The sequence below is a fragment of the Scyliorhinus torazame genome, chromosome 5 (genome assembly GCF_047496885.1).
Source record: "Scyliorhinus torazame isolate Kashiwa2021f chromosome 5, sScyTor2.1, whole genome shotgun sequence".
Taxonomy (NCBI): domain Eukaryota; kingdom Metazoa; phylum Chordata; class Chondrichthyes; order Carcharhiniformes; family Scyliorhinidae; genus Scyliorhinus; species Scyliorhinus torazame.
This window is the reverse complement of record NC_092711.1, coordinates 97,378,835-97,397,781: the sequence shown is the minus strand read 5'-3', so window position 1 is coordinate 97,397,781 and position 18,947 is coordinate 97,378,835. Positions and strand designations below refer to the sequence as shown.

The following is an 18,947-nucleotide window of genomic DNA, read 5'->3' as shown; positions in this document are numbered from 1 at the left end:
AATCCAGTTGAACCATTCCTGCATCCAGAGACTTTTGGAATATTATAAAAGTCCGAAGTGGGGATTGTCGCTGATGATTGCACTATTTTGAGCCCCATTCGAGACTCCTCAGACACTGAAACCGTCCACGTGCAAATACAGAAAGACCTAGACAATACCCAGGCTAGGGCTCACAAGTGGCAAGGAAATTTCGATCCATAAAATTGCCAGGCAATCATCATCTCAAATATGGAAGAAGCAAACTATCGCCCCATGTCATCCAATGGCATTACCAGCAATGAATCATCCATTATCAACATCCTGGGTTTACCATAGACCAAATACTGAACTGCACTTGCAATTTAAATACTATGGCTACAATAAATGCTGTGGCTACAAGAGAAAATCAAAGGCTCGGACTCCAGCAGTTAGTAACCCTGATGTAAAACGAATGCGAGGAGAAATTCCTTCTCTCAATGGGTCGTTAATATATGGAATTCACAGTTTCTTCACTGACGCTGGGTCAAATTCCCGAAAATCTTACCATAAGAGCACAGTGGGTGTACCTACACCACATAGGCTGCAGCTGTTCAAGAACGCAGCTCAACAACACCTTGTCAAGGGCAATTATGGATGAGTAACAAATGTTTGCCTAGACAACAAAACTGACATCCTGGAAAAATTATTTTTAAAAAACGATTAAAATTGTGTCTCCACAATTGTGATGATATTGAGTATTTGTAGGGGAACGCTCTTTGCTTTCTCATTGGAGGTTGTCTCTTGCACTGTTCTAAGTCGGTTCTGTGCCTCTCTCCATAGTACACGGGATAGGGTTGATGGTCACACGTGGCTGATATTCACTTTCATTGCATGTACAAGTCAAGAATTTAATAAGAGCTTTATTTATTGTTGTCCGTCCTCGGCAGTGGAATACAATGGATAGCAAACTTTGAGATTGTAATAATGTAAACCAATGTTTTCTGTCAGAGTGTTCGCAGTATAAAGTTTGGCGGTGTGCACACAATTCACTCTGTACAGATATTGTGACAACAATTTGGAGTGTGTGACACTGCTGGGTTAGCATTAACCTATATCAGTGACACGCTAAGGGATACTGAGTTGAACAAAAAGCAATTGAGTTGTGATGCGGGAAACACTTCAAATGTTCTTTTCATCTTTTAATTGATTTTATAAACAATGCAATGGGATATTTCACCACAAGCGTCAACTGCTCTCTGAACCTTGTCTGGGTCACAGCATAAATACAAGTGTTTGTGCAGCAACTAAGGAGCTGCAGCATGAAGCCCATTTCCAGAACAAAGTCAGGAAACCGTACAGATTCATATCCCAGAACCCACATTCGCCACCACACAGAGTAAACCATAAACATTGTCCATAATAGTATGAAATTCGCCGAGATAACAAATAGCAAAATGATGGATTTCCTTCGGCTTTCCATCTCTGGGTCTCTCATATTCTCTCCACTGCTGTGATTCTGGAGTCTCCTCCGGGCTCTGCTGGCCACTAATACATGTCTGATGGTTAAACTGTTGAGAAACAATATCAGAACAAATGGGACACACGGGGTTACGATATTATGAAGAAATTCGATTGTGGCCCAGAATTGAGACTCCATAACACCGCTTCTCACCTCACAAAACCAAGGGAAATTGATAAGCCAATATCTTGGTGATAGCATGTAATACCAGAAAATATTCTTCAAGCAACTCAGCACGGTTTCTGTACCCAGGACAACAAGTGTAATTTTCACAGTGCAATATTTATCTTTCCATTTCTGGCAACAAATGGCTACAAATCTATCAAACGTGAAACTGACAGTGAACCAGACCGAGCAGTCTGTGGCTGCATAAAGCACAACAGCGTGGATATTACACACATGAATGGCATACACAAAAGAAAACTGTTTCCAAAAAAGAACAGGAATGTGCCTCAATATCAGGTCAATGATAACGACCAGTAGATCCGCCGCTGCCATGGCCACCAGATAGTAAGTGACACATTTAGAGAGACCACATTTACCACGACACAGGATTACAATTGTTACCAAGTTAACTGCATGGAAGAGAAAAAGAACAGAACATTACAAATCAGGCTTTTTATTCTTTCACAGTGTAAGGGCGCCGACGACTTATTCAGCATTAGTGTTCATCCGTAATTGCCCTTGTGAAGGGGGCGATGAACTACCTCAGTGAACTGTCACAGTCACTGTGGCGTAATTACACCCAAAATGCTCTTATCAATTCGACTGAGTAATTTCTAAAATTTGTAAACGTGCAATTCGATGGAGTGATGAACGGAAATTAACAGAACAATAATTGTGTTCTTTTCGCTGACAGTGCGGCATACAATTTTCTTACAACAGCCGTAAAACAGAAACGATATTTTGGGCTAAAATACCAAATTGTTGGCTTTCTGCTTTCTCAAACAGCTTTCAATTTGATTGCTTATTGAAAATAGAATCAAGAAAATTCTTTTGTAACTGCGTGTGATATCTAATGTCAGCAGATTACACAAATTTTCTATAGGAACGTTCTAAGATTGCCAATAGCATGGATACATTTCGCTGAATTATAGAAACCATTTCAATTAAGGTAACAAAGTTCATGCAGTTTTGAAAACATCCAGGGGCTAGGAAATTTGCAACGAGTAACTCAGCTCCTGACGTGCAAAGCCTGTCCACTGCCAACAAGGCACAAGTCAGAAATGTGATTGCATACTCCCTAGTTACCTCGATGAGTGCAGCTCCAACATCACTGAAGAAGCTTTACACCATCTAGGTCAAACCTGCACGCTTGATTGGCACCCCTCACAAGTACCCATTCACTCCAGCACCGCCGCATAGTAGTAGCAGCGTGCACCATCTACAAGATACCCTGGACGACTCACCAAGGCTCCTGTGGCAGCACCTTTCAAACCCACGGCTACTACCATCTAGAAAGTCAACGACAACAGATATGTGGGAACGCAGCCACCTGGAGGTTCCCCTTCAAGTCACTCGCCATCTTGACTTGCAAATATATCTCAGTTCCTTCAGTGAAGTAGAGTCAAAATCCTGGAACTCCCTCCCTAATCGCACAGTGAGTGTACCTGCATCACGTGCACTGCAGCCTTTCAAGAAGCAGCTCACCACGAGATTCTGAAGGGCAATTAGAGATGGGCAACACATACTGGCCTAGTCAGCGAAGCCTCACATCCCATGAAAAATAATTTTGAAACTTCATGCGTTTCCTAAGGCAGCGACTTAGGCAGAATGCCAAGTTTTCTACAATTCATATAACGGCATGCTAACAAGCATTTGCGGGGATAGAGGGAGACGCAAAACAATTAAGCATTCAAATAATTGGGAAATCTCTTCAACAGCTGCCAGGAAATTCAATTATTCCAAATAATAATTGGAAGTACGTAAATTGAAAAGTCAAAGAAAAATAATTCACTTAGCTGTGGGTGATAATTCAAGATCATTACAACATTAAAACACATAGAAACATTGATCGTGATTTGAGTTTGAAGGTTGGAAATAGAATCTCATCCATTGGAGCGAGATTTTCCAACAACTACTTGTAATCTATCAGCCCGAGGTGGTTTCTAAAATTTGGGACAAATATTTGTATCTGTCCAAATAGAATTCCGATTTCTAAATGCTGTTGAGACTCCAAGCATACTTTAATCTAAAGCCGAATAAAACATGTAGCAGACAAAGTAAAAGTAAGAACGTGCCATTCATTGTTCTCATTTCAAGAAATTGCTTACAGAGTAATAATTAAACAAACGGCAATTGAAACTGCACACATAAAGCGAAACCAGTGAGAAAAAGGGCAGTGGATAGATCGACTCCTTAAATAAGACGAGAACAGTAATGGTGTGATAGGTAATATATGGAGTTGTATTTACAGTATTACGAGAAACACGAATAGCAGTAAAGAGATAGTAAACTACAAAAATATTAATAGGGTTAAGCATAGATTATCGAATTAATAGCTGAATACAGAGACTCACTTGGAACACCAATAACAGCCAGAGTGGGATATAACACCTCCTGAAGTTCAATGAGAAAATTCGTTATCTGCCCGTTTAGTGAAAGACTCTTAGCCATTTTCAGCGTCTCTGTAGAGTGCTCGGTCCCTATTCGTGCCAGAGGTGATGCCCTCACCCACATTGGTGAATGACTCATCGCAAGTATTCCTTATTAATAGAGGAGGAAAACCCTCTGGTGACACAAGCGGGGTCTATCGAGACGAATTTAGTACAGTCACTGAACAAACGTGTTCTGTTAACCATTCTGAAGCCAACAGCATTATTTTTACTTGATGTGGAATTAAGCTCTATTATTTCATAGTATGTACAGTGCAGAAGGAGGCCATTCGACCCATCGAGTCTGCACCGGCTCTTGGAAAGAGCACCCTACTTAAGCCCTCACCTACACCCTATCCCCATAACCCAGCAACCCCATCTAACCTAAGGGCAATTTAGCATGGCCAATCCACCTAACCTGTGCATCTTTGAACTGTGGGAGGAAACCGGAGCACCCGGAGGAAACACACGCAGACACGGGGAGAACATGTAGACGACGCACAGACAGTGACTCAAGCCGGGAATCGAACCTGGGAGCCTGCAGCTGTGAAGCTAACCATTATGCTACCGTGCTGCCCAAAACGCAATGTTCACAATCCTCCAGTTGAACACATATAGCGACTTGCAGACTATCTATGTACTTGCAACGAGCACACGGGGACAAATGGTCATAGATAGCAAGAAAGCGCGGAAGGAAGTAAAGAAACAAACGTATCAATCAGGAACGAAATTGGTTCGATACGAAACGAAATCGGCTATATTTGCCCTATCAAACAGTTTCAGGGCAGGGACTATACATATATTATACAACAACATATCTCCCTACTCACTGCCCAATCACTCACTTCAAGAGTCAGTATCGTACGTATTAGTTACCTAATAAAGTTTCACTGCACCGTCCCATAAAATATTTCAATGCCAGATAGAGCAGGAAACAGCTGCATTCAGCGGCAAAGACTGCCAGGGCAGCTACAACAGGGCCGAATACAAATACATTCTGTTTCGATTAGCTCTGATTTTGTGTGACATTGAGAGGAATGTAATTGTAATTTGAAGAAAACTGTGAAATTATATTTTGTTCTATTAAAAACACGGTTGATATAAAATTCACATTTAATTATGTGTGTTCAAGATTTTTACTTGCTAGGTTATTTCAGCGGACAGTGAAAAATCAACCACATATTGAGTCAGATTTAGGTCAGACCAGTTCAGGGTCACATATTTCCTTCCATAAAGGACACTAGTGAACCAGTTAGGCATTTATGGACATAGCGATGACTGTTTCACGAATATAATCACCGAATTTGGTTTCCTATTACAAATTTCATTCGACTAACTTAGTGGCATTACTACTACGGCACCAGAACCCCAGACTGGGTAGCTTTTCCCCCTGTCTTACTGCACTGTAGTACACAGCAGCATCTGACTTCAACCAATAAGAGTGCTGGAGCTTTGTCCAGGTGCACGCATACTTCAAACCAATGAATGTTATCTCTGAATATCAGGTGGGACAATCGGGAATTCTTTTGGAGTCTGCCACCAGCTTGTCGATGGAGCGAAGGTGTTTTCCAAAACGGTAACCCAGTCGGCATTTAGTCTCTCCAATGTAGAGTAGATGGCATTGGGATCAGCAAATGCAACAGGCCTGATTGAAGGATGTCTGATAGTAATGTGTACTCAAAAGGACAGACACAAACGGTACTGTAACTGACTTAGAGGAAATGCCAGAGTCTTAACTGAACCAGCTTTGGGAAAGTAAAAACGGTCTTCCTGATGGAGAAACAGGAAAAACCACTGTGGGAATCCAGGCTCAGTGCGGATTTGCTGTCACCCCTCCTTTCTTGTACATGAACGGTATTTAGGTTGCAGCATGTTACACACCAAAACACAGAGAGGTAACATATAAGAAACACGTAATTCTCAATTCTTAAACTCAACTTAAGCATTGAATAACGAAACAAATATTGTGTAAGGTTGGTTGCTTTTTTCTGGAGGAATTAAGAATGCTGCATTAATAATGGAAGAGAGCATTTCGCCGTGAGAGATTTGATGAACAAATGCTTCAGTTCAATATAGGTTCTACTTCTTCCGTCTTGTAAGTTGAGACATCTGTTTTAAAGAAACAGACGTGTTCTTGTAAGAAGTGACAGGGCCCCTCAGCCGAACCATGAGAAGCAGCAGCAAGGCAGTTCAGTGAACGTGGCACAGGTCCGTTGGCTCCTGCATTGCCAGCTGTTTCTGTAGTGTAGTGGTTATCACATTCGCCTTATACGCGAATGGTCTCCAGTTCGAAACCGGGCAGAAGCATTTCGTGGTTCTAATTTAGTCTGTTGCTGAACATGACTTCAATCTCGTAACTGGTCTTCATCATCGAAGAATAGCAAAAGCCTAGCACTGCTGTGTGCCAGTTGCGCAACGGATAACGCGTCTGACTGCGAATCAGGAGATCCCAGGTTGGACTCCTGGCTCGCTCGGAGTTCAAACTTTTGGCGTGCGCTTTAAGTCAGTGGGTGGGACAGCTGGTTCTTGATGCTGAAGTGAGCCGGGCATCATCAATTCTCGTATCGGTTGTGGTTATTTTCGAAAGCCCTGCCTTCTCAATTTAACTTCCACTTCAAGCAAAACATAACTTATCTTAAGTTCAGTAAAGTTCGATATCTGATTGTTTTATAAGTTGAGACATCGGTTTTAAAGAAACGGCTGTCTTCTTGTAATAAGTGACATGGCCTCTCAGCCGAACCATGAGAAGCTGCAGCAACACAGTGAGGTTGAACATTGTACACGTCCACTGATTGCCGCCCTGCCAGTGATTTCTGTAGTGTAGTGGTTATCACATTCGCCTAACACGCGACAGTTCCCCGGATCGAAACCGGGCAGAAGTATCCAGCGCTTCTCATTTTGTGTGACGGATGTTTGCACAAAAAACGTTTGTTCCCCAGTCTCCGACGTTCGAGGAATATGAGATTTGGTCTCACATAAGATATTAAAATTCCTTCAACAAAGTCAGAAGTGCTGAATTTACAAGACGCAAGGAGAAGAAAATCCTTTCCTATTTTGGCACAGTTCGGATATTAGCAGTTTGTTCATCCACTACAGAATTTAATGGGTTGACAGATGCAGATGAACATATTTAATCACCATTTCAAACATGTCTAAATATACGATAAAAGCAAATTACTGCGGATGCGTTAATCGGAAACAAAAACAGAAAATACTGGACAATCTCAGCAGGTCTGACAGCCTCTGTGGGGCGAGATGTCAGCTGTCGTTCCGGGTCTGGGTGACTCTTTGTCAGAGCTGGAAAACTGGATTTTTGGTCAGATTTGGACTTGGGAAGGCATGGGGGGAGGGCGTGAAGCATTGGGCCTCGATATACGGCCAGCGATAGGCGGAGACTGACAAAAATGTGTTGGACAGAAAGAAAAAGGGAATGTAAATGGCTGTAATCAAAGATAAGAACGGTGCTGATAGAGGAGCATTCGCAGCTTAGAATGTGTCAATGGCAGAGGACAATAAGGAACAGGGGGCGGATTTCCCAAGAGGGATGGGATGGGCTGGGGAGAGGCGGTGGGACAGTGGTGGGGGAAAACATATCAATGGAAGCAATGAAAATAAGTTGATGGAAAAAACATGTGGTGAAGGGGGAGGAGGGATTTTCACAGTCTGAAGTTGTTGAACTGACCGTTAAGTCCACATGCCTAAATCGGAGGATGACGTGCTGTTTCTCAGCTTTGCGCTGGGCTTCACGGGAACATTGCAGCAGGCTAAGATCGGACATGTGGACATGAGAGCAGGACAGTGAGTTTGAAATAGCAAGCGACAGGAGGGTCTGCCTCCAGCTTGTCAATGGAGCGAAGGTGTTTTGCAAAGCTGTCACCCAGTCGGCATTTAGTTTCTCCAATGTAGGTGGCATTGTGATCAGCGAATGCAACAGGCCAGATTGAAGGATGTCTTTTAGTAATGTGTACTCAAAAGGACAGACACAAACGATACTGCAGCTGAATGAGAGGAAATTCCAGAGATTTAATTGAACCAGCATTTGAAAAGAAAAAACGGTCTTCCTGATGGAGAAACAGGAAACACCACTGTGGGAATCCAGGCTCAGGGCGGATTTGCTGTCACCCCTCCTTTCTTATACATGAACGGGATTTAGGCTGCAGCATGTTACACATCAAAACACAGAGGGGTCGAACATAAGCAACACATAATTCTCAATTCTTATACTGATGTTAAACATTGAAAAACGAAACAAATACTGTGTAAAGTTGGTTGAGTTTTTCCGGAGGAAGATAAGATTGCTGCATTAATAATTGAAGAGAGTATTTCGCCGTTACAGATTTGCTGAACAAATGCTTCAGTTCAATATAGGTTCTACTTCTGGTTTTGTAAGTTTAGACATCTGTTTTAAAGAAACAGACGTGTTCTTGAAAGAAGAGACATGGCCTCTCATCGAAGCTTGAGAAACGGCAGGAAGGCAGTTCAGTTGAACGTGGCACAGGTCTGTTGACTTCTGCATTGCCAGTTGTTTCTGTAGTGTAGAGGTTATCACATTCGTCTTACACGCGAAACGTCCTCGGTTCAAAACCGAGCAGAAACATCTCATGCGTCTAGTTTAGTCTGTTGCTGTATATTACCTCAATCTCGTAACATGTCTTCATCAACGAGGAATAGCAAAAGCCATGCACGGCTATGGCTGTGCGAATCAGGAGTTTCCAAGTTCGACTCCTGGCTGGCTCGGACTTCGAAATATTGGCGTCCGCTTCAGCTGAGTGGGTGGGATAGCTGGTTCTTGATGCAGAGCAACGTGAGCAGGACATCATCAATTCTCGCATCGGCTGTGGTTATTTAGGAAAGCTTTGCCTTCTCAATTTAACTTCCACTTCAAGCAAAACAAAACTTATCTTAAGTTCAGTAAAGTTCGATATCTGATTGTTTTATAAGTTGAGACATCGGTTTTAAAGACACGGCTGTCTTCTTGTAATAAGTGACATGGCCTCTCAGCCGAACCATCAGACGCTGCAGCAAGACAGTGAGGTTGAACATTGCACACGTCCACTGATTGTAGCCCTGCCAGTTATTTCTGTAGTGTAGTGGTTATCACATTCGCCTAACACGCGACAAGTCCCCAGTTCGAAGCCGGGCGGAAACATCAAGTACTTCTCATGTTTTGTGAGAAATGTTTGCACAAAGTACGTTCGTTCCCCAATCTCGTTGGTTCAAGGAATATGAGATTTAGTCTCACATCAGATATTAACATTCATTCAACAAAGTCAGAAGGACTGAATTTTCAAGGCGAAGAAAAACATTTTCTTATTTTGGCACAGTTCAGATATTAGCAGTTTGTTCGTCCACTACAGAATTTAATGGGTTTACAGATGCAGATGAACATATTTAATCACCATTTCAAACATGTCTAAATGTACGATAAAAACAACTTACTGCGGATGCGTCAATCGGAAACAAAAACAGAAAATACTGGACAATCTCAGCAGGTCTGACAGCCTCTGTGGAGAGAGATGGCAGCTGACGTTTAGAGTCTGGGTGACTTTTTGTCGAAGCTGGACAACTGGATTTTTGGTCAGAGTTCGACTTGGGAGGGCGTGGGGGGAGGGCGTGAAGCATTGGGCCTCGATAGAGGGCCAGCGATAGGCGGAGACTGACAAAAATGTGTTGGACAAAAAGAAAAAGGGAATGTTGTAATCAAAGATAAGAACGGTGCTGATAGAGGAGCATTAGCAGTTTAGAATGTGTTAATAATGGCAGAGGACAATGAGGAACACGGGGCGGATTTCCCAAGAGGGATGGGATGGGGTGGGGAGCGGCGGTGTGATAATGGTGGGTTAAAACATATCAATGGAAGCAATGAAAATAAGTTGATGGAAAAAACATGTGGTGAAGGGGGAGGAGGGATTTTCACGGTCTGAAGTTGTTGAACTGACTGTTAAGTCCGCAAGGCTGTAACATGCCTAAATCGGAGGATGACGTGCTGTTCCTCGGCTTTGTGCTGGACTGCAGGGGAACATTGCACAAGGCTATGATCGGACATGTGGACATTAGAGCAGGACAGTGAGTTGAAATAGCAAGCGACAGGAGGGTCTGTCTCCAGCTTGTGGATGGAGCGAAGGTGTTTTGCAAAGCGGTCACCAAGTCGGCGTTTAGTCTCTCCAATGTAGATGGCATTGGGATCAGCAAATGCAACAGGCCAGATTGAAGGATGTCTGATAGTAATTACGTGTACTCAAAAGGACAGACACAAACGATACTGTAGCTGAATGAGAGGAAATTCCAGGGACTTAACTGTACCAGCATTTTGAAAAGAAAAAACGGTCTCCCTGATGGAGAAACAGGAAAACCACTGTGGGAATCCAGGCTCAGTGCGGATTTGCTGTCACTCCTCCTTTCTTATACATGAACGGGATTTAGGCTGCAGAATGTTTCTCACCCTGAACAAAGAGGGTCAAATATAAGCAACACATAATTCTCAATTCTTATACTGATGTTAAGCATTGAATAACGAAACAAATACTGTGTAACGTTGGTTGAGTTTTTCCGGAGGAAGATAAGATTGCTGCATTAATAATTGAAGAGAGCATTTCGCCATTAGAGATTTGCTGAACAAATGCTTCAGTTCAATATAAGTTATATTTCTTCTGGTCTTGTGAGTTGAGACATCTGTTTTAAAGAACATAAGAGCATAGAACATAAGAACTAGGAGCAGGAGTAGATCATCTGCCCCCCTCGAGCCTGCTCCACCATTCAATGAGATCATGGCTGATCTTTTGTTGACTCAGCTCCACTTTCCGGCCCGAACACCATAACCCTTAATCACTTTATTCTTCAAAAAACTATCTATCTTTATCTTAAAAACATTTAATGAAGGAGGCTCTACTGCTTCACTGGGCAAGGAACTTTCCATATTGACTAGAGTAAGGACAACATGGACTTGTCAGGATTAATGCATTCTTCAATCGTAAACAAGTGATTCATTCGCAACATCTGTTCAACTGGATGAATCGATGAACAACTGCGTTGGAGTCATTGAGTCAATATACCAAGGGGTATCAAAGATCTGAAAAGTTTAAATGAAAGACGAGGAGAAGATCATATCAGAAATTCTGGAGGAAATAGAATGTGAGTAGTAAGGGCGTGGAATGCCCTGCCTGCAACAGTAGTGGACTCGCCAACACTAAGGGCATTCCAATGGCAATTGGATAGACATATGGACGATAAGGAAATAGTGTAGATGGGCTTTAGAGTGGTTTCACAGGTCGGCGCAACATCGAGGGCCGACCTGTACTGGGCCTGTTCTATGTTCTATGATAAAGATCAAGTAGGCAGGGAAGGGCATCCAAAGAATGATATGAGTTAAGGCACCTTAGATCGATTCGCCATGTTCATGTTAGTAGCTGTGCGAGTTGAATTCGCATATTATCGTTACTGCTGAAGTGGTCACTATCTGTTCTTGTAAACGGATGTGTTTTGTTGCAAGTTTACGTAACTCTCATTGTGGTTGCCTGGCTGTTATTTCTGTTCAACAATGTGGGAGCGCCCTCTGCGGAGCACTAACTAGAACTCTCAATGTGCGAGTTTGAACAGCATCCTTTCGATTTCTGCAGCAGTGTTGGATCCATGGCTTCAAAATGTATCGCACTGTTAGAGATCAGCATGTTGCCGATCATTCGCTCAACACTCCGGTAGTTTTATTAAACGTAGGTGATATCCCTGTTCCGACATAGCTTTCCTCCCAGAATATCAAGCATGTACTGCGGGGCTGCCGAACGCTGTCTGTACCGGGGCAGATGAAGGTTCGAATCGCTTGTTGTCAAGTTGCAGATTTGTGGGACATTACTTTCCTCGTCAGAGGTTATTTCAGCATTCGCCTGTTCCACTTTTTCTTGGTGGTTCGATTCTAACTTTAAAAATAGCGAAAAAATCCAATCAGTATCAGCCTCATTTCGAGCAATATAAATAATCGTTATCTCCCACCAATCACTGTTATTTTTGTTTATCAACTACAACATCTGAGTTAACCCATCCAGGAGGAGGATGAATGTTTTGCTGGGAAGGAAATACTTACTGGTAACAGAGATGGTGATGAGGAGCGACGGGAGCATGCTCCCCATGCTCCTTGGGTAGCCTACAATTCTGGAAGCGCATGGAATCCTATCCCGTCCCACTGAAATGCTGATTCAACGAATGACAAGGACCAGCGGCACCATTATCTCCAATAACATGATCAGAACAGAGCGAGAGAAGCAAACGGAAGCTTTGGACAGGAATACCACAGGCTCAGCATTGAGTGGGTGTGCGGTGCCTCGCAGCTGCACTCGGAATTGATGGAGCGGAAATACGATGGTTGAACCTTCAGAAGTCTGTGACCATCCTGCACCTGCTCACTGTTTAAGTGACTGAGAACAAATAGAGGAGAGTCATGAAGGGATTAGAATCGTGGAAACGTTCAGCACGAAATGAGGCCCTTCGGCCTATCCTACTTGTACCTCTTTGAGAGAATTACCCAAATTGCCCCAATCACACTCGCATATTCACATAGGCTGGCATTTTCCCCTTTCCAAGCTTTCGACAACTCCCTCTTGAAATATACGAAAGTGTGTATCTCCACCTCTCCTTCAAGCAGTTCATTCCAGGTTTAATCATATCCATTTCAATCAATAAGATTTATCTGACTTTTTTCTCTTAATTCGGGATGTTTGGCTTATTTGTATTATGGAAAAAGTTGTGTATGATCTACTCAATTGTAGCCAATCATAATTAAGTCTCTCCTTGAACTGTTTTGATATAAGGAGAACAATTTTAGTTTCTTTACACTGTTCTCTTTTGGGAAGTCTCATTGCAGGTGCGATTCTGGTGTACCCCATCCATACCTTTTCCCACGACTTGACATTTCCTTTTTCCAATTATTGCTTTCCTGGTGTATAACTGCTGACTTATCAGTAGCATTTTCCAAGCTAAATATAGAACATGGAATTTACAGTGCAGAAGGAGACCATTCGGCCCATCGAGACTGCACCGGCCCTTAGAAAGAGCACCCCACTCCGCCCCATACCCGTAATGCTACCCAACCCCTTCAGGCACTGAGGGCAATTTACCTTGGTCAATCCACCTAATCGCACATTTTTGGATTGTGGGAGGAAACAGGAGCTCTCGGAGGAAACCCACGCAGACACGGCGAGAACGTGCAGATTCCGCACATACAGTGACCCAAGCCAGGAACCGGACCCGGGACCCTGGAGCTGTGAAGCGACAATGCTAGCTACTGCACTACCCTGCGGCCTAAGTATCAAGAAAAATAAAGATTGCGCTTAGTCACCTTCTATTTAGGTTTCTGGGACACAATATTTAACATTGTGTTTTGATGTGTATTTCAATAAACCCACTCAGTAGTTCCAAATTGGATTGAAGAGAATCCGTCAGCAGGGGGCGGCAGGCAGCAGTATGCTAATTGGAAAGTCACGTGAGATCAATGCCAAAGCCAATAGTGATGTGGAGATGCCGGCGTTGGACTGGGGCGAGCACAGTAAGACGTCTTCCAACGCCAAGTTAAAGTCCAATCGTGATGGTATCCTGAGTGATGTCACAATAGGCCTGGCCCTGCAGTGTGTGGCTGGAACAATGAGTTGAACAGAGCCCGGGATCTCTCTCTCTTTTTCATTCTGACTCATTTCATTCCCATTCACTGAGAAATTTAGTCAGACATGTTTCTACTAATACTGGCGACACTCTGGGACAGTCAGTATACGATTAGGTTCATCATGACAGTTTAGCATATTGATTGCAAAGAGTTTGCACTAAACATTAATATCGTTAACGATAAGATGTATACATATTATGTGTAGCTTGGCAAATTAGAGTTTACACACTCAGGTCCAGATAGACACAAGTTTCGCTTTATTCTCTTTAATCTCGTGCTCTTTTGTTCATCTACTTTCACAGGCGGATTATGTGCATTGACTCAGTCTCCAGTGACATTAACTGTATTAGAAGGGCGTTCAGCGCAGTTAATTTGCGAGTATACAGATCAGGTTATAAGCACTATGCAATGGTATCGGCAGAAACAGAAACAAAGTAGCAGAACTGAAGAAAGATGAAATCTTAGGACGATATCTGGCGACTGATGATAAGTCCACAAAGTCTGGTGACCTGAACATAAGCGCCCTGTATGTGGCGGACGGAGCGGTGTATTACTGTGCAGTGAGGCACAGTGTCAGATAAAAGACAAAAACTCGTACAACAACCTCCGCGACTATTTTCTTCTCGGCTGAGTGTTTTTGATGCCTCAAACTGCGAAATGTGTCTATTTCCGTGCCCGCAGTGAACAAAACTGACAGGATTATGTAAGACCCATTTGCATTCTGTCTTTCTCCTTGTGCACATGAACAGAAAACCGGTATAGGAAACCCTGAGACTTATCTCCATGATCCGAGTTATATCACCTCAGTAATTATTTCGGAGCTTACCCTGAATATTGATGTTCCAACAGAGGCAATCCAGGAGTAGTGAATCTGTGGTTACTTGTTGCGGCAACAGAACAAAGGCTGTGTCAAAATCTGGGATGGATTCTAACACATGCAATAGACAATGTCCCTTTGAACATAGACTTACCAAGCAGCACGGCCATTATCAGAAACGGCCGTGGAGAGAACACGGTGTATAATGTAGACTTAAGTAGAAAAAGAACCCTTGTTAATAAATGCAGCTGAGAAACAGATTTCACTTATGGGGCGACTGAGGGACGTTTTCCAGCGACAGTGTTACAAACTGTAGGTCCGCCTCAGCAGCTTTTTGCAAAGCTACCCGTTGTTCCACCGCAGCCCAATGGTGCTTTTGCATCTGGACTTGTGGAACTGACTGTCAGTGAATCTAAAGAACCCGAACAGAGATCTAGTCAGTATCCTGATAATAATACAGGTTTCATTGTTAGGCACGGAGTAGGAATGGCCCCCGGTCATCTGGCTATTGTCAGGCGGAAGAATTGGGCTGTGAATTGTGTCAGAAAACATTCAACCAAAAGGTAAATAAACATTGAGGTAATTCTGAGCTCCCACTTGTTACCAGCAAAATACTTTAGTCAAATAGACACCATGTGTCGGCTGTGGTCTGAGAGACCTAGAAACTGAGAGTGTAAATGGAGAAAGGATTTCACATTGATTCCGAGAAAGACATGACAAGATCACAAAACGGCAAAACGTGAGTGAAAGCACCATAAATTGATTTGTGAAATTAATTTACGGTATAGTTGCAAGTTAAAAAAACTAACTAATAACATTCCTCAGCTGCTGCTCACCTGTTATTGTTGGATTTTGTGTTTTGTTCTCATATCTTAATAATGACCCTCACAGGCTCAGTTATAGTTTATGTTTTCAGTGCGAGAGCGCCCTCTGCTGACAATAACCGGGACTCTCAGGCTAGGTTTTTGTACGGGCTCCACTATATCTCTGCAGCAGTGTGGGCTCCATGGCACAGAAATACACTGCGGTGTCGGAGAGAAGCGCCGCGGCGATATTTAAAGGAACCGTTTTGTTTTGTTTGTTCAAAACAGCCGAGAACCTGGTTGGCAAATCTTGAGGCGTAGCTCCTGAGCTATATATCTTGAATAAATATTTCGGAGCTTCCCCGGGAGACTGGATGTACCAGAAAAGAGTTGGAGCACCAGTTGTCGAGTAGCTGCAGTCCAGTGTTATGGACTGTCCTTCCAGAACTGTTAATTCAGAGGGATCCTGGGACACTTCATCTTTGCCATTGCATTCTGCAACAAATTACAGAATCTATTAAATAACTGGGAGCGAAAGCTGGGAACAGACAGTGACCATTTGAACATAGACTCACCGGGCATCAAGACCAACAGTATTAGTAAAGAACATCGAGAGAACATGGTTGCTGCTTTGGAATTTCATAGAAGTCACAGAATTCTAAAAACATGATAACTCTTATAGTCTGACATGAAAAAGTAAATTCAAGGGCAGATTTCATTTATTGGGTAACTAAAGGGGCGTTGCCCAATGGTAGGATTGGCTGGCTTCTCGGTGCTGCTGCTCACACAAGTTGAATACATGTGCTCTCTATCAGCAATTGGATAACGACCAGTTTAGTGTGAGCTCAGTGACTGTCTAACTGTTTCTCTATCTCACACTGTCTGTCTTTCTCTGCGTCCTTTGTTCTTCTCGATGCTTGTCTGGCTCTTTCAATCGTTCAGGATATCTGTATGCCAATCTCTTTCCTCTGAGTCTCGAAGCCTCTCTGTCCTTCTGCCCTGTGTCACCAAAGTGCAGAATGGGGGCAACACGGTGGCGCAGTGGTTAGCACTGCTATCTCACGGTGCTGAGGAGCCGGGTTTGATCCTTGCCCTCGGGTCACTGTCCATGTGGAGTGTGTACGTTCTCCCCGTGTCTGTGAGGATCTCACCCCCACGAACCCAAAGATGTGCAGGGTAGGTGGATTGGCTACGCTAAATTGCCCCTGGATTGAAATTCAAATGAATTGTGTACTTTAAATTTATTAAAACAAAGGAAAGTGCAGAATGTGGAACATGCATTTTCACCCAGTCTGCCATGTTCGACAACTTCCCCAAGCAATGTGTCCCTCGGAAGGAGGGAGCAGTCGCGTCAGACAAAATATACTAACCGGAACTCTGAGAAACTCAATTAGAAATCAAACTGTCTCTCGGATGAATTGCAGATCCGGGAATTCACGAGAAATGTCTTCACCCAGTAGAGGTTAGAATATGGAAATGTCCATCACAAGTAGTGACAGAGGCGAATTGATGCAATTAAGGGGACAAGGAGGGTTTGGAAGGATATGCTCGAGTGCGATTAAGCTGCTTAGAGGACATTGGTAGAAAGTGTGAGCATCTAGGTACTGAGTCAGATGTTCTTTTCAGGAGTACAAATTCTATTTCATTTTCTCGAACACAGTTTTTACTGCGAGTTTTTACTGTCAGTTCAGTTGAATTTTTAAGCAATGATTTCCGCTTTCTATAACCGTGTGTTCCAGCTCTGAGCAATGGAGATTCTGTTACTCAGCGGGATTCCTCACTCGCACAGACAGAGGGGAAGGTGTCACTTTAACCTGTACCTATGCCGACGATGTATTTCACTTATTCCGTCACCGTCAGTACCCTGACAGACAGCCTGGGGTTGCTGCCAGGAGGCACAAGAACGGCGGTGATTCACTTAAAGCGGATTTCGCGCAGAAATTATTTTTCCATTCAGTCCAACAGTCGGACAAGTCGGACCGATTGACCATCTCGGAGCTGGGGCTGTCTGACTCCGCGGTCTCTTACTGTGCAGAGTGTCACAGTGATGGGAGTGAGTGAAAATCTCGAACAAAAACTGCCGCAAGTTTCTGGGTCACAGCTGCTGTCTGTTGAAGAGTTTTTAAACAGCAGGTCGGCTACTAACAAGTTAATAGATTCTCATGCATATAAACTACAGCACAATCCATAGTAGCACCGCCTAAAATCGTTCGCATTGAATACTGATTCAGTCTGATTATTGCATCAACTGTCAGAGGAAGGTACTTGCTGCTGTTCATTTCGTATCTTGGAGAACTCGCTACTACCACTGCGAGTACAGGCACCCATAAGACCATAAGACATAGGAGCGGAAGTAAGGCCATTCGGCCCATCGAGTCCACTCCGCCATTCAATCATGGCTGATTCCAACTCCATTTACCCGCTCTCTCTCCATAGCCCTTAATTCCTCGAGAAATCAAGAATTGATCAACTTCTGTCTTAAAGACACTCAACGTCCCGGCCTCCACCGCCGTCTGTGGCAATGAATTCCACAGACCCACCACTCTCTGGCTGAAGAAATTTCTCCTCATCTCTGTACTAAAGTGACTCCCTTTTATTCTAAGGCTGTGCCCCCGGGTCCTAGTCTCCCCTGCTAATGGAAACAACTTCCCTACATCCACCCTATCTAAGCCATTCATTATCTTGTAAGTTTCTATTAGATCTCCCCTCAACCTCCTAAACTCCAATGAATATAATCCCAGGATCCTCAGACGTTCATCGTATGTTAGGCCTACCATTCCTGGGATCATCCGTGTGAATCTCCGCTGGACCCGCTCCAGTGCCAGTATGTCCTTCCTGAGGTGTGGGGCCCAAAATTGCTCACAGTATTCTAAATGGGGCCGAACTAATGCTTTATAAAGCTTCAGAAGTACATCCCTGCTTTTATATTCCAAGCCTCTTGAGATGAATGACAACATTGCATTTGCTTTCTTAATTACGGACTCAACCTGCAAGTTTACCTTTAGAGAATCCTGGACTAGGACTCCCAAGTCCCTTTGCACTTCAGCATTATGAATTTTGTCACCGTTTAGGAAATAGTCCATGCCTCTATTCTTTTTTCCAAAGTGCAAGACCTCGCACTTGCCCACATTGAATTTCATCAGCCATTTCTTGGACCACTCTCCTAAACTGTCTAAATCCTTAACAATGGATTCTAGAATCTTGCCAACAACCGAGGTTAGGCTAATTGGCCTATAATTTTCCATCTTTTTCCTTGTTCCCTTCTTGAACAGGGGGGTTACAACAGCGATTTTCCAATCCTCTGGGACTTTCCCGGACTCCAGTGACTTTTGGAAGACCATAACTAACGCCTCCACTATTTCTTCAGCTATCTCCTTTCGAACTCTAGGATGTAGTCCATCTGGGCCCGGAGATTTATCAATTTTTAGACCTCTTAGTTTCTCTAGCACTTTCTCCTTTGTGATGGCTACCATATTCAACTCTGCCCCCTGACTCTCCGGAATTGGTGGGATATTACTCATGTTTTCTAATGTGAAGACTGACGCAAAGTACTTATTTAGTTCCTCAGCTATTTCCTTGTCTCCCATCACAAAATTACCAGCGTCAT

At 43.4% G+C, this 18,947-nt stretch overlaps 1 protein-coding gene and 2 non-coding genes across 3 annotated transcripts in view; 2 read left to right on the top strand and 1 right to left on the bottom strand.

The window, feature by feature from the left end:
- Window positions 1–18,947, bottom strand: part of LOC140419070 (uncharacterized) — a 555,344-nt gene that overhangs the window by 247,759 nt on the left and 288,638 nt on the right. The window lies entirely within an intron of this gene.
- On the top strand, window positions 6,306–6,378 carry trnai-uau (transfer RNA isoleucine (anticodon UAU)). Its single transcript has one exon. It is a non-coding gene; the product is annotated as a tRNA-Ile (tRNA).
- On the top strand, window positions 8,596–8,668 carry trnav-uac (transfer RNA valine (anticodon UAC)). The gene has a single exon. It is a non-coding gene; the product is annotated as a tRNA-Val (tRNA).